Source organism: Hyperoodon ampullatus (genome assembly GCF_949752795.1).
Source record: "Hyperoodon ampullatus genome assembly, chromosome: 5".
Classification (NCBI taxonomy): Eukaryota; Metazoa; Chordata; class Mammalia; order Artiodactyla; family Ziphiidae; genus Hyperoodon; species Hyperoodon ampullatus.
This window is the reverse complement of record NC_136918.1, coordinates 6,774,099-6,790,397: the sequence shown is the minus strand read 5'-3', so window position 1 is coordinate 6,790,397 and position 16,299 is coordinate 6,774,099.

The window sequence follows — 16,299 nt, the reverse complement described above, 5'->3', positions numbered from 1 at the left end:
ACAACGTGCCCATTTTGCAGATGAAAAATTAGTACACAGTAGAACCAGGACAGGATCTGAGCAAAGCTGCAGAGAGATGAGCCTAGGCTCTGGAGTCAGATAGAATGGGATCGATGTCTGGGCTCTGCCACTTGCAAGATGTGTGGCCTTGGGCAAGTTGCTGAGCCTCCGTCTTCTCAAGTGTAAAACGGCACCTGTCTTGCAAGAGTGCTTGCTGCAAAACTCCTCAAAATGCTGCTTTGAGAAAATCAAAAGATTTTCACTTGGGCCATCTTCCAGAGTCCCGGAGCAGTAAGTCTTCTAAAGGCGATGAGTCGTCACCGGCTCAGGCTCTCTCTGTGTTAAATGTTCATTCACTCAATGACCACAGGCTAAAAGGAATCGTTACTATCGTTGGATCCCGACTGGGATTCAGGCACTGTGCTAGGCACTTTCACATGCTCACCACAGGCCTGCAAGGCAGGGATTTTTACGCATCTTACAGGTGATGAAGTTGAAGCACAGAGATGCGAGGCGAGGGTCTCAAGGTCTGGTCTTGGGCAGAAGCCAGGTCGCCTGGCCCCAGCACCCTCGCTGCCTCAAGCTGCCTGTGATTTGTCACAGCTGTCAGTCACCTCCAGGAAACCACCTTTCTTTGTTCGGGACACCTGCCCTTAGATGAAGAAATAAGACCAAGTCTTAGACAGCACAGCTCTACTAGGTTAAGAACTTAATTATTTGGCCTTTTATTTTTTACCCTTCAAAATAAAATGCATTCATCATGTAGGGGAAGAGCTTTTTCCTCCTGTGTGCAAATAATATTATTTAGTCTTCTTGGTACCAAAGGGAATTCATTTAGAAGGCAAAAAAAAAAGAGGGAAGAGAGAGAAAAAGAAAGGTAGGCTTCCGTGGTGGCGCAGTGGTTGAGAGTCCGCCTGCCAATGTGGGGGACACGGGTTCGTGCCCTGGTCCGGGAAGATCCCACATGCCGTGGAGCGGCTGGGCCCGTGAGCCATGGCCACTGAGCCTGTGCGTCAGGAGCCTGTGCTCCGCAACGGGAGAGGCCACAACAGTGAGAGGCCCGCATACTGCAAAAAAAAAAAAAAAAAAAAGGAAGAAATTACTGTGAATAGAAGACCTAGGGGACATAATCACAGATATACTGCAGGTTCTGCATTAGCTGGAAAATTGCAGCCATTTCATTGTGGGAGTAAAGCTATTTTCTTTTATTTTAAAGTGGATCCTTCACCTTCCAAAGGGCTAATTATGGTGCTGCCTACATGTTGTGCTCATAAGCTCTAATTTCATCTTTTCAGTAACCACAATGGCAAATAACAAAATTGTGTGTGCGCTCTGGAAGCATCTTCGCGACGGCTCCCATAACAGGTGGGAGGGACACGGCAATCACTCATCTCGTGACTCAGGCCGTGTTTTCCATAACTGAGCCCACCACGGACCCTGTCAGAGGCACCTCCTCTAGCTCAGCCAAGAAGAATTCACAAAACAAAGCAGGTGGGTGGCAGGAGCTGGGAGGAAGTCCAGGGAGGGTGAGCAAAAGGGAGGGCAACACAGTAGCTGTTAGAAAGTGATTGCCAACAAACACAGGAAAGGATGCTCAACATCGTCAATCATTAGAGCAATGCAAATCAAAACTACAATGAGATATCATCTCACACCGGTCAGAATGGCCATCATCAAAAAATCTACAAAGAATAAATGCTGGAGAGGGTGTGGAAAAAAGGGAACACTCTTGCACTGCTGGTGGGAATGTCAATTGGTACAGCCACTATGGAGAACAGTATGGAGGTTCCTTAGAAAACTACAAATAGAACTACCATATGACCCAGCAATCCCACTACTGGGCATATAACCTGAGAAAACCATAATTCAAGAAGAGTCATGTACCACAATGTTCATTGCAGCTCTATTTACAATAGCCAGGACACAGAAGCAACCTAAGTGTCCAACAACAGATGAATGGATAAAGAAGATGTGACACATATATACAATGGAATATTACTCAGCCATGAAAAGAAACGAAATTGAGCTATTTGTAATGAGGCAGATAGACCTAGAGTCTGTCATACCAAGTGAAGTAAGTCAGAAAGAGAAAGACAAATACCGTATGCTAACACATATATATGGAATTTAAGAAACGAAAATGTCATGAAGTACCTAGGGGTAAAGCAGGAGTAAAGACACAGACCTACTTGAGAATGGACTTGGGGATATGGGGAGGGGGAATGGTAAGCTGTGACAAAGCGAGAGAGAGGCATGGACATATATACACTACCAAACGTAAGGTAGATAGATAGTGGGAAGCAGCCGCATAGCACAGGGAGATCAGCTTGGTGCTTTGTGACCGCCTGGAGGGGTGGGATAGGGAGGGTGGGAGGGAGGAAGATGCAAGAGGGAAGGGATATGGGAACAGATGCATATGTATGACTGATTCACTTTGTTATAAAGCAGAAACTAATTAAAAATAGATATATATTGGCCTTCCCTGGGGGGAGGATTCTACTTTCCCACATCAGGCCTGTGACCTGTGGGAGGACTATACATCCTGAGCCTGTTGAACTTGAAAGTGGCATATGACTTGCTCAGGTTAATAAAACATGAATGGAAAGGCCATGTCACTTCTGCACCAAAGCAGTAGGAGCCAGCGTATGGTTCTCTGTGTCTTTCTCCCCTCTGCCCCAAGGCAACATCCCCAGGAATGTCCATGTGCAAACACGGAGCACAGCTGTAGTTGACCCATAATGGCCATGTAGACTGAGCAAGAAATAGATGGTTGTTTTTGTAAGCCATTGAGATGTGGGTGTTTGTTACCACGGCACAGCTTAGCCTAAAGCAGACTAACTCCGTATATGCAAAACTTCAAATGCATAGGGGGTCACTAATATGTTTCATACTTCCTCCTCTTGGAAGCTAAAAATAGGGGGAGTCTTGCCCAAAGCATTAGTGCAAAGTTCCACTTGCCCTTTTCAAAAATGATCTTAGGAAAATAATCTCCTCCCCTAGGGTGTATTTCTTCAGCACATTCTCCTGATGGGGCCAGACTGTCAGAATCAGTCCCAATTACAGGCTCTGGAACTGCCCAAGCAGACACAGGCCAATTAGTGCATGGCTCTAAGTCTTAGGGGACCACGTGGAAGGGAGCACCCTGCCCACACTTCTCCCCTCGAGGAGAACTGAGTGTCCACTGACTGCGGCCGCAACTGGAGGCTTGAGGCTCAGGTGCCATCTGGGCAAACAGGGAGCAATAAAGATGGACGGAGGGAAGGCTCGGGGTGGTGCAATCAATTATCACTTTTGGTCTGAGATACAAGAGCACACAGCCTTCACCGGCAATCTGTTCTCCATGCCTTTAGCAAAGCTGCCTGGGAGGGAAGAATGGAGACTTAATCCAAAAGCTGAAGGTTCAGAGGAAAAAGAATTGCTGTCATTGCTGAGGAATAGGCAGGAGAGAGAGAAGACACTACTGCTGCCCCAGGATGAAGCAAGTCAAGTGATTTTTCCAAGAATCCCTGGAGGGATGGAGGTGATCCTCTCACCCCTAAGTGACTCAGTTGGTAGCTCTGTTGCTGAAGTATCTTTATTCCATTTGCTCTTCTCTCCGGCTGTTTCATTCCTGCATTCTTTTATCTGAACCATCATACTTTCCTTCCTCATGTTATAATTCATTCACTCTTTCATTCATTCATTCAGCCAGTGAGACCTCTGGGCACGGCACTGCTCCAGACGTTAGCAGCCTGACCGGTGGACAGAGGAGGTGTGGGCAGGGTCCAGCAGGGGAGGGAAGGACGCAGAGCCACGATGCACAGCTGAGCTTTTGTTCCTCAGGTACAAGAACTCAGTGGGGAGGATTTCAGTTTGAGCTATTATTTCAGAGTCTGAGACAGGAATACAACCTCTCTCTCGCTACAGACACAGCCCTAACCCCTGTTTCACTGTGCCACAGAGCCGGGAACTGTGTGGGGACCTAGACCAGTCCATGAGCTCCCGTGGACAAAGACTGGTTGGTGGAAGGTGTGACAGACACGGAGATCCACTGCCCAGATCCGCCTTCAGAAAAGACTGGCTTCCCTAGTGGGAGGGGCATGGCTTCCTGACAGCCTCCCGCTGGTGGCCCCAGTTTTCAAGCCAAGGTCGAGTTACTCTCAGGGTAAACCCTAGCCAATGACTAAGTGGGGGTTTGGGGGTCTGTACCCAGCACAGGTCACCTCTAGTGGGCGATCTGAGCTCCACCAGCTGGCAAAGATTGTTGGGTCTGCGTCGTGGTCTGCCGGCTGCCCCTGCCGATCCACCTCCTGCCTCTTCTCTTTCACAGGTGTCATTCTCCTGTAAAACGTTTGCACCTTTAACTCCATCTCAGTGTCTGCTTTGTGGAAAACCACACTGGCACAGAAGAAGAAACATGGAAGGGAGGAAAGAAAGCACGGGTTCATCTCACACCAGGAGCTCTCTGGTCTGAGGCCGCGCAGCGTTTCTTGCCAGCTCCTTCTCAGAAGACAGATCAAAGTTGAGAGTTGACACTCCATAAAGAGCCCTGTCATCTCTTTCTAAAGCTGTCACCATTTAGGAGACACTAGGTTACTGGGGAAGGCCAGGACTTATCCCTGTGGCCCTACAGACCAGCTGGGCAGACTGGCGCTGGACGGACTACTCTGAATCTGAGTGTTAGCGTTGACTGTGAAAGGGCCACAGAGCACTCCAGATCCTCGGGGACCACTGGAGGTCAGGGCCTTGCCGAGGCAGTAAAGTGGAAAGAGCAACATGGTTTGACTGCCAGGACATGGATCATGGAGGGCTGCCTGGAGGAGGAGGAATATTTGATCTGAGCCTTAAAGAGCAAGCTTCCTGAGGACACAGGTACAAACCAGGGCCCATGGCCTGTTCTGCACACATGTGTTTAGAAATCAGAGCAAGAACAGGTATCACTCAGGCCTCTTTGGCTGCCAGCAACAGAAATTGACAGTGGATAATGTAAAGGGTTTGCAGGGAGGCCACAGGAGAGCTAACGAACCAGGCAGGAGGCAGAAAGAAACCTGGCGGCTCTAGGGCCCCATATAGCAGGAGCTCTTCAGCAATTCCACCAGGGCACTGCTGTGGAAATGGAAGAATGCCACCATTTTTAGTTGTCTTAGTTTCTCTGCTCGCTCTTCAATTTCTAGGGAGAGTCAGAGTGTCCTCCCAGTAGCTAGGGTATGATCTGATGCCTTGATCAGTAGGCCTGGCAAGGCAGGATGCACCGTCCAAGAGGTAAGAAGAGATCCAGGAGAACGTGAGCTTGCAGAGCCAAAGGAGAAGTTTCTACAAAGGCGGCGGTGAACATTATCAAAGGCGGCACACAGGGCCAGTCAAATGAGGACAAAGATTTACCCACAGGGGGCTTCCCTGGTGACGCAGTGGTTGAGAGTCCGCTTGCCGATGCAGGGGACACGGTTAGTGCCCCAGTCCGGGAAGATCCCACATGCCGCGGAGCGGCTGGGCCCGTGAGCCATGGCTGCTGAGCCTGCGCATCTGGAGCCTGGGCTCCGCAACGGGAGAGGCCACAACAGTGAGAGGCCTGCGTACCGCAAAAAAAAAAAAAAACAAAGAAAAAACAATGGGTTATTATTAAAGTGCTTTCCGACGTGAACGATGCATTATGACTTTGACCTCTTTCAGAAGGCCTGCTTTGTACCAAGTGGGCCCCGATGGACAGCAGGATTAGAGTTTTAGCAACAGGGTAGAATATAAAAGCTCCATCAGGAAAGCTAATTTACAGCACTGAGGTGCTGCAACTGGAACATTCCTTAGGCAATTAAGCCTAGGTAGGTGCTCACCAAAACCACTCCACTGTTAGTGGCACCAGTGTGCAATGTTTTCATTAGCAAACAGGCACCATTTGGTATCATCTTGCCATGTTGTCAAGGACCCACTTATCAATTCTATGGTTTCAACTGTTCTTGATTCCAAGACTGCTTCATTGCACCACTGTAAAACCTGTTTTTCAGGGAGTCTTTGTTTGCACCTTAAAGTCCTTTCTGCAGCAGACATGCATCTGCCTTACAAAACTTCAGAATATACGACAGAGGACTCTGTAAAATCGTAGTCCATACATTCAAGGAAAAATTACTTTGTTAGAACAGTGGCCCGAGTTTGGCCTTATGTTCCAGCAAAAGCTCATTGCTTAGCTGCATTCAATAATCCATGAAACATTTCTGTGTGAATTGTGCGGCTGCAAAATGGGTAAAAAAAAAAAAAAAGTGGGAAGCAGGAATACAAAATTGGCAGAAAATAAAAATTAGTGAGATCTTAAATATTTGATCAAGGCCTCTATTTCCAGGTAAGCAGTTACCATCTTGGGCCCTCAGATGCCAGCAGAAGCCACAGAACACCATTCTGAATTATTAAAATAACCAGGGGAAACTTTTTTCTTCTTAGTACTTTTAAATGAGCATGTAGCCTTTCAAGCTAACCTTTGCGTAAATATTTAACACAGGATTGGGTGAAATGTAAAAGAGCCAAAGTTCTCAGTCCAATACTCATCTGTAATTATGAATCAGATTATATAATGCATCTCAACCACTTCATTTTATTTTATTTTTTCTCTCTCTGCTCCCACAATTCTTCCCAACTTGAGAGGAATCCAATCTGGATGAGTTGAAAGTCTGCATTCTAAAATATTTTCAAACTGTATGTTTACTGATTTTGTTTCTATTTTTCATTGGTTCAATGCATTCATTCATTTGACAAATATTTCTTGACTACTTACTAAGTGCTAGGCACTGTTCTAAGCGTGGGCATAGGGTATTCCTTGACAGTCCAGTGGTTGGGACTCCGTGCTGCTTCCACTGCAGGGGACATGGGTTCCATCCCTGGTCGGGTAACTAAGATCCTGCATACCACATGGTACAGCCAAAAGAAAAAAAAATGTGGGGATATATCAAGGAACAAAATATATAAAGACTCAGCCCTTTGGGGACCTTTCACTTAAGTGAGGGAGACAAATAAGAAAGAGATAAAGATTCCAATGACAGATAATAAGTGCTATGAACAGGGTGGTATGGGAGTGCTAGTTGTTTATGTCTGAGGTAGGTGGCCTGTTAGAAAGCTAAGGAATTGGGCAAATTACCTTGGGAGTTGGGGCAGTATACCATTTCGGTCAGTGAGAACAGCAGTGCAGTGGCTCTGTGGTGCAAACAGGCCCAGTGTGTTCAAGGGACAGCAGCAAAGCCAAGGAGACTGGGGGTGAGGAGTGGTCACTGTCAGAAGACGATGTCAGGGAGAGCTTGTCACAGCAGATCTTGTGAGGGCCTTGGAGGCCATTGGGGAGGACTTGGTGTTTTATGCTAATTGTGGTGGAAGCAGCTGAGGACTTCTGAGCAGGGGAGTGCTGTGGACTGATTCATATTTCAAAAGGATCACTTTAACTCAGTAGTAACTATGGCCAGTGGAGCCAGGTTGACCAAACGGTGGTTTCTCGTGGAGGCCTGCTTCAACGGCCAAGTAAGAAAGACTTCACATCGGCATTATCTGTTCATTGTCTATGAGAAAACATCCACCTTTTGAAGTCCTTAAAGGGATTGGAAAGGTTGCCCTCTCTGATCATTTTAAAAGTCCACCAGTCTCCTTTTTTTACATTTTACTTTCACCAGCCAAAACTTGACCTTTCTGAGAGCTCAGAAGGCAAGGTTATGGTCTCATCCAACCACAGAGGCTGACCCAGCCTGCAGTCCCATCATGATCTGTCCAAAAGCAAGTCTTCCAGAATGTCCTCAGGTCATACCTGTAGGCCTGAGACAGTATGCAGAAAGTGCTTCATCAGGACACCATTAGGTGACAGAGGAAGCTGCAGAATAGTTATAGCTTGATCTCATTTGGTAACCTCATTTATATGCCTAGAACTAATTTGTAAAATGTTCAAAATGAGCTAACCTGTCAGTTCCAGGTTTTTTCCTTTAGAGACCTCCCTCCTTCAGCTCTTTCTTGGGTTGGATAATTCTGAGCCATGTTCTTTACATGTTCTTTGCTTTCTAGAATTTTCCTGCAGGATCAAGTTCCAATTATTTGTAACAGTAGCTGCCTTAGTAATGCATCTTTTATTGGACTCCCAAATAAAACACTTGCACTTGAATCCTTGTCTCAGGCTCTGCTTGTAAGGGACACAAACTGAGATGTAAAATCCTCCTCCTTCCTGGTCACTTCCTTGACTCTAATGGCAGATAGGATTCAGGAGAAATAAAACTTACCCATATAAAAAAGGTAAAAAAAATATTATCCCTGTTATACCCATGATCCAGTAGCCCTGTGTGCCCTCAAGCAAAGGGCATGACTCTCATGTAGATAGTCCCTTATCTAGAGTATTAGGAGCTAGTTGTCTCCCCCGAATGGATTTTTCATCCACAGCCTTTTGCCCCTCCTTGATTTGGGGTAAGTGAAGTAATTATGGTTATTATGTGAGGTTCTTACCTCCCACCACTAGGAGGCACTACTTCACACCTGGGAAGCTAGGCTTCCTTCTAAACCAAGCCTTAATCTTCACTACCCCAGGGAAAGACGCACCCCTTGCATGGAGAAGTCATTGCCCATTCCCCTCTTGCTCTCTGTGTCCAGCCTCTCCTTCCCTGGGTCAGGGCCTTGACTCAGAATTATTTAGCCCTTGATTTGAACCCAACCTGTGGTACCAATGCTACACACAGATTTTAAGTCCCTAACCTTTCTCACAAGCCTCCCACCCTGCTGGGAGACAAACCGTGTTATCAATAAGAGACCATCCAAAGATCATTATCCATGAATTTTTTAAAATCTCAGAGTAGGAATGGCCTTTCTAAGTATGATACAAAACCCAGAAGCAATAATAAGTAAAGAGCAATCAATTTGACCACTGTTTAACATTTCTGAGTTGTTAAAAAAAAATAGGGCTGTAAAAAAGGAAAAAAAAATCCTCATGCGTATACCTATGAAGCCACTTAATCCTCTCCCAAAAGTTGTTGCCTCCAATTTCACAGAAGGATCCCGAGGCTTCGGAGAGGTAAAGGGACTTTGCCCAAGGCCACCTTGTTGAGGCACATTTCACACCGTAAGGGAGTCACTTCTGATTCTTGGGAGCTGGACGAGGGAGGGAGGGAGGAGAGGAAGCAGGAGAGACGCGAGGCAGAGCGGAGGCGGGGGAAGGACTGAACTCTCAGGAGAGAACGGGTGTCAGGGAGGGTGTGGACACCGCTTCTGCAGTCTGAGTAAGCAGAGGTGGACCAGCCCCTTCACCTGTGCACTTATTGGGTGCTAGCTGTGTGTCCCCTGTGCTGATTCGGGAGGGGACAAGGAAGGGCCCTCCTAAAAATAGAGACGGTATGCCTGTCCAGCCAACGTCATGGGAGCACTGTGAGAATCCGGTGATCCGGCAGGGGCCCAGAGCCAGCTTTACAAAACACTCCGTACTAAGAACCTGTCACGGATGCTAGGAAAAGCTGGGAATGAGGTGTGCAGCAGTCACAAAACCTTGACATCACCCTTGATATCTCTTTTTTTTGCACACTTCAGTTCACTCCATTAGGAAATCCGATTGGCAGAAACGGATGCATCTTGACCTTCACTGTCCCTGTAAGGACTGGGAGTTATGGAGGGTTCTGGGTGGGCAGAGGAGGCCAGGCCACACTGGGGAACCAAATTCAGGAAATAAATTACCTGCGAAGATCTCAGAGGATACGGACCTGAATCTCCAAGGCCCCAGCATTTTGTTGTGATTGCTTTTTCCCATTCTAAGTAAATGTTCATTTGCAAGGCTTGACTCTGTAGGGCTTTCTAAAACAGCCTTCCTACACCTCTCCCCCTACAATTGTATAGGCTTCAGGCTCCAGAAAGCCTTCACCCACTCCTGGTTTGAGGTCTCAGAGCTCACCAGGGCAGGACGTGAGAACAGAGGTGTAAACTTGTCAGGAGAGGGAAGGCAGGGGCGCAGGAAGAGAGTAAACCTCATCGGACATGGCAGAAAGTCAACAGATAACTCAAGAAACCTCTGTGTAAGCTTATTTTTTAGCGACAAGCGGGTAACCACTAGCAGAACTCAACGGAGTTAAGTGCTATAAAGGACTGCGTGGTGGGGCGCAAGGGAGAGGGCTCTGTTGCTTCCATTATAAGAACATGCAGGTACTTTTATTTTGTAAAAAGTGCTCATGCATTACTTATATTTGTAAATTTGATCTTTAAAAAAAGAAAGTAAAAAATAAAAATAGGGCTTCCCTGGTGGCGCAGTGGTTGAGAGTCCGCCTGCCGATGCAGGGGACGCGGGTTCGTGCCCCAGTCCGGGAAGATCCCACATGCCACGGAGCGGCTGGGCCCGTGAGCCATGGCCGCTGAGCCTGCACGTCCGGAGCCTGTGCTCCGCAATGGGAGAGGCCGCAACGGTGAGGGGCCCGCGTATCGCAAAAATAATAATAATAATAATAATAATAATAAAAATAAGAAATAAAACGGAACGCAAAACAGAAATAAAATGCAAAGGCGCACACAAGCCAGGGAGTGGGAGCAGAGACGGGGGTGGGGGCAGTGGGCGGGGCTTGGCCCAAAGGGGCGGGACGTGGGACGGAGTCTCTTTAGGGCCCGCCCCTGGGGAGGAAGTCGGGCGCCGCGGTTTCTCTCTGACTCCGCCCACCTCGGGGAGCCCTTGAAGCGCCGGGTCCAGTTCGCCTTAGGCCCTCTCCCCAGCGCGGGGGTGGGAAGGGCAGGTGACCGGCTGCCCCACCGTAAAGGGCGGTGCGTGCGGAGGCCTGGAGCGGTCCTCACCCGGCCTTGGGTGCGGGGCCGCGCGCGGGCGAAGAGCCCCGGTTCGGCGCCGCCGGGCCTCCAGTCCCCTGAAGTCCCCAGAGGCTCGCCGAGTGCCTCTGCGGAGCCGCGCGACGCGCAGGTAAGCGCAACCAAGGCCGCCTTTGCCCTGCTGAGCGCCCGCCGAGACCTGGCCTGCGCCGGGGCGACAGGTGGCGGCGGGGTGCGGAGCCCGGTAGGCCGTCTGGGTCGGATGAACCCCAGAACGCCTCCTGTCTACAGCCGGCGCCACCCATTCTCGCCACAGCGTTATCGACCTAACCGCAGCACCCCTGTGGCTCAGACCCGAGCCCATCTTCAGCACTCGAGCCCTCAACAAATGCAAATAAGGATCCATTGAGTGCCCGCCACTGGGCTCAGTGCTGGGGGGTACAGTGCGGTCCAACGAACGTAGTGCCCACCCCCCGTGGAGCTCGCAGTCTGGTAAGAGAGACCCAGAGCAAATAGGTAATCTCCACACGTGAGTGTAAAAGTTAAAACTGAAAGATCTGTGAAGGTAGGAAGTGCAGGGTGCTGGGAGAGCCTTTAGCCGGTGGTCCCCATCTATAAAGGATTCTGGAGCTCACACGTCAGTAATGAATGGCAGGGTCCCAAGGTGGAGAACGACGGAGCAAACACACTTGTTGGGAGAGAGTGTGGCTTGTTTGAGAAAAGGAAGGTCCTGCCCACTGAGAGCGGGGAGCAAAGCAAGTTTCCTAACTTCCTCCTCTGCAAAATGGGACTGTTCCTCCCCATTGACGATTGAGACTTTGCATGTAAATGACTTAGTGGTGTCCCAAGCGTGCAGTAAGTGAAGTGAAGTTGCAGATTTCTGTGGGTGGAGCAGAACGCAGTGTGCTGCCTCTGGGCACTCACTTCCCCTCTCCTGGAGCCCTGTCTCCTTGTCTGAGTAGAATCTCTCAAACAGCTTGTTCTCTAAAATGATGCCTGCTTTAGTCATTCATTCTTAAAATATTTAACTGGTGCCCACTTGACACTGGCCTTGCCCTCATGGAGCTCATGCAGGGTGGGCCAGGTGAAGTACACTGGTAGTCCCAGCCGTGGTGCTCTGGAGCCCAGAGGAGAGAGCCTGATCCAATGGCCTTGCCAGAGAAAGCCTCCTGCTTCCGTCAGGGCCAGATACACATTTCCCAGAAAGGCTCACCTGTTAGTGCCAACACCATGAATCCCCTGAGAACATAAGGCTCACAGTCCTCCACTGAGCATGTTACTTCCTTATTTTCATTGGTGGCATCACCCCCCAAAACTGGCCGGAAAACTCCCAAGGGGCAGCAACCCTACTGGTCCCTTGCTGAGGACCCCCAGGGATTTAGGAGAGGTTTGGAAGCTTCAGAAAACACCTGGCTGGTGACTGCTTGGTATTTTTTATTGGCTTGGATGGTGCCAATTCCTTCTTTGGCTCGGTTTATACACTTGGTGGAGACTGTGGATTCGCTCCATGAAAACAGGCCGGGGAGGCCCAGAGAGTGGAGAATACAGTTGAGGGAAGAGTCTGGCACCGTTTGTGAGTAGGGGTTAAGGAAAAAAAAAAAAGCGGAGGACAGGTGTTAACAGAAGGGTGCTGGGGGAAGAGGGGGAGAGAGCAGGCTTTGTGCAGCCACTCTGTTTCCCCTCGCAGACCGAGGCAATGCCGCCTGCGGAGAGCCAAAGGAGAGCGCTGCGTTAGGCAGTCACAGACCTGGGTTCAGGTTCTTATTTGTTACTTCCCAGCTCTGTGCCTGCTCCTGGGCAGGTCACTTATTATCTGATTGTGCAAAAGCTTAAGACAGTGCTTGGCATCTAGTTGGCCCTGAAGAAATGTAACCTCCCTCCCTCTTCCCCTAAATGAACTAAACTAGGAGTAATAATAGTGCCTACCTAAGAGGGTTGTTATGGGGATTTCATGAGTTAATGTACCTAAAAGACACAGAGCAGTGCCTGACATGTAGAAGTTACTGCTGCTGTTGCTATTGTTATTATTCCTTATTCTGGGTAAAAATTGGTGAAACAAGGCAGGCAGAAGATAGGAGGTGGGGGTGAGAGGTTGGTTCTGAGGAACTGGGCAGGGTGATTAGTGGGGGAGTTGTGTTATCTGTTGCAGTGGTTTTACCGGAAAGCATCAGCCCTGGCAGGAAAAAGCCGTGTTCTGGGTGATAAAGGGCCTCTTGGGCAGCCAGGCTGTCAGAAGGCCTGAAGACTCAGGCCAAAGAAAACACAGCAAAAGCGTGGGGGGAAAACGAGGGTTGAAAAAGATCCAACGTTGTCTTGTTTGGGTGGTCCCTAACCCGCAGCTGGGTGTGGGTCCCCGGTGAGGAGCTGCCCCTGCGCCATGCTGACCCCTGCCCTCCTGTGGATATGGTAATTGCCTGAGGCCGGTCCAGGAGCTGTGGAATCCAATCCTGTAAGCCCTGTACCCAGCAGACTACTGGGCCCATAATGAATGCATGAATGAATGAATGAATGAACGAATGAACAAAGGAACCTAAACCCACAGATCAAATTTCTCAATGTGCAAGTGTGCTGTTAAAAGAAGGGAGTATGGGGCTTCCCTGGTGGCGCAGTGGTTGAGAGTCCGCCTGCCGATGCAGGGGACACGGGTTCGTGCCCCGGTCCGGGAAGATCCCACATGCCGCGGAGCGGCTGGGCCCTTGAGCCATGGCCGCCGAGCCTGCGCGTCCGGAGCCTGTGCTCCGCAACGGGAGAGGCCACAACAGTGACAGGCCCGCGTACCACAAAAAAAAAAAAAAAAAAAAAAAAAAGAAGGGAGTATGAAGATAGGGAGAGAGAACTAACGTTTTTAGGCCCTTGCTAAGGGCCAAGCATTTTCATGTATGTTGCAGCTTAGTGGTGAACACTGCAGCTTTGGAATCAGATGACATTGCCGGTGTGACTTCACATGCATGACAGAAGCTCTCTGAAGTACAATTTTGCATCTGTGACATGGGACTCACTGCCCCTCGTTTGTAGGGCTGTCATGAGCAGTCAGTGATGCTCATATATAAGTGTGTGGTGTGCCGGCCTCAATGCACAGCTCAAGGTCTGGGAAGTACTATAATAGCTGCTGTTATTATTATTCTATTGATTAATCCTCCCAGTGCTGTCCACTGTGATGAGGAAACGGAAGGCCACAGACACAGATGGGTGGCGTCGATCCTGAACCCTGTCCCATCTGGAAGCAGAGGTTCTCTGCAGACGCTAACCAGACAGCTTTATGTGCATTTCATGCATTACTTAAAGCACTTGACTAGTGAAATCTTAAAAGGAAAAAAACTGCAAAGTTCTAATTGATGGGTCTTTCAAGTTCAGGTATTTTATCATCTAGATAAATCTTCCGTGCATCTATGTTAAACCACTTTGGGCTGTCGAAGCTTTTAAATAAAGTGGCTCATCCTGACCAGTGTCTGTCTTTGCTCATTTATCATAGTTCCCTGGTAAAGACAGACAGATCCCATTTTGCAGGGCAGGCCTCAGGACGGCAGCTCCTGCCCCACCGTTTTAGCTGTGTGGTTCTGCACGGTGTGTTTAACAAACCACAGTGGACTTGTGATTCCCTCATTATTGTCTCTCTCACGTACACATAGACCCACAGCACCAATCTTGGAACTAGGAATAGAAAGGCGTTCTGTGGCTAGTGTGAATCTGGGGAAATCAACTCTGGGGAAATCACAGGTTCTCAGTGATGGGTTTGGGGGGGTGGTGAAAACGCCTTGGATGAAGGTGGCAGCGTCTTCTAGAAGTCAGGGCTGTCTGCCCTTTCCACCCAGGAGTGCCATCTCTGGGTCTGGCCTCCCGCCCAGTAAAGGTCTGATCTGCATCCCCGTGCCTTCCTGCTGTCCCTGTCTCTGGCCGGATCTGCCCCGAAAGCTGGAGCCCCTGCAGCACCTGCAGGGGCACAGCCTATTGCAGGGAAGCCTTTCCAAAACAATCCTGCATTCCCATGGTCCCACTGGGCACCTCTGCTGGGCATCACTTTTCCAGCTACCCTGGCATTACCTCCTCTGTGGGCTGTGAGCGCTTCCACAGCTACTGGGTTGAGCACCCCTGGTGCCCAGCACCATGTCTTGTTCATTGTCCTCCCTCCTTCTCTCCCTTTCTTCTTTCTATACATTCTCAGGCAGTGTCCTGGGGATTAGAATGCTGAGACAAAGTGACCCAGTCTCCACCCTCATGCGGCCCAAAGACATCATGAGACAGATTATTGTTAAAGACAGAATTAAGCACATGACCACACACACAACGTCAAGTTATAAACCAGATTAACTGCCACGAATGAGAAGCCTGGCATGCCAGGAGAACGCATAAAGGTGGGATAGGTATAGAGATTTAGTCAGTATTGATATAGATAGAGGGGGCCCAGAAATGTTGGTTGGAGGCTTAAACTGAATTATTTATATACCTTTGAAGACTGTTAGATAGTATTTTTCTATGAATTCTGGCAAACGATATTTTATGCAGCCAAAGTAATCTTCTAAGAATGTGTACTTTACAAATCACTGAGCTTTGGCTTCAAAATGGGAAAATAATGCTAATGCTCCAGTTTACTTAACCCTTTAGAGTTACAGAGCCCCTCCTTGGATGTTGTCTCACTGGGTGTGCTAGTTCTCAGCATGTCTCATACTGGCTGGCGGCAACATACAGGTGTCCAGCTCACCTGGGGTGGATCGGGCATGGTGGGCACTGAGGCCCTCTCCCTCCACAGTGCCAGGGACCGCCGAGAGCCTATTTTTTTTCTCCTTCTTTGATATCTCTGGGCACATCAGGCTGAGGTTCTGGCATAGACTTTATGACATGGCGTCTAGAGGCCTGTCATTTGAGGAGAAAGAAGGGCAAAGCTGACTGTTGTTGTCCGGTGTGTGGAGGGCACCTGTCTGCACGCAGCTGGGGGAGGGCGGGACAGCTGGCAGCGACCTACCCCTTCAGAGCCCCGCCACCCCAGCGTGGCCCCTCGCCAGGAGCCAGCGTCCTCCACAGGCACACCACGCCTACCTGCAAGCCCAGTCCGTTCCTCTGAGAACAAAGAGAAAATCATACTCAAAGTCCAGTTTTAGATAAGACGTGATCCAAACAGCCCCAGGAAGCATTCTCTCTCCATGACTAAGTATTATTAGAGTTATTTTATTTATTTGGCCAGCGCGGATGACAAAATACATCTTCGATCTCCACCTGTCTCAGAGGTAGACTTTATTACAAGAGATGGGCTGCCGTCTTCCCTGAAGCAAAGGAAGGAAAGTCGCATCGCTGTGCAGAAATTGAGCAGGCCTCCGCGCCAGTCTTGGTGGGGTTGGGCTTGACCGCTGTATTCTCGGGGTACAGGCCTAATAGGCTTGTAATCGTGTGGCTCTGAGCCATGGAGAAAAGAAGTGGCTCTGGAAATCTGCCTTCCATGAGGCTGACACACAGTGACGGTATTTACTGCCTCTAGGAAGTGCACGTTAAGGGGTAGGTGTTTATGAAAAGGGTTCTAAGGTGTAAATGTGCCCATCAGTCAGCCTGGAACTTTTTAGAGCTTCCAAGATGGTTTTAAATTAGAGC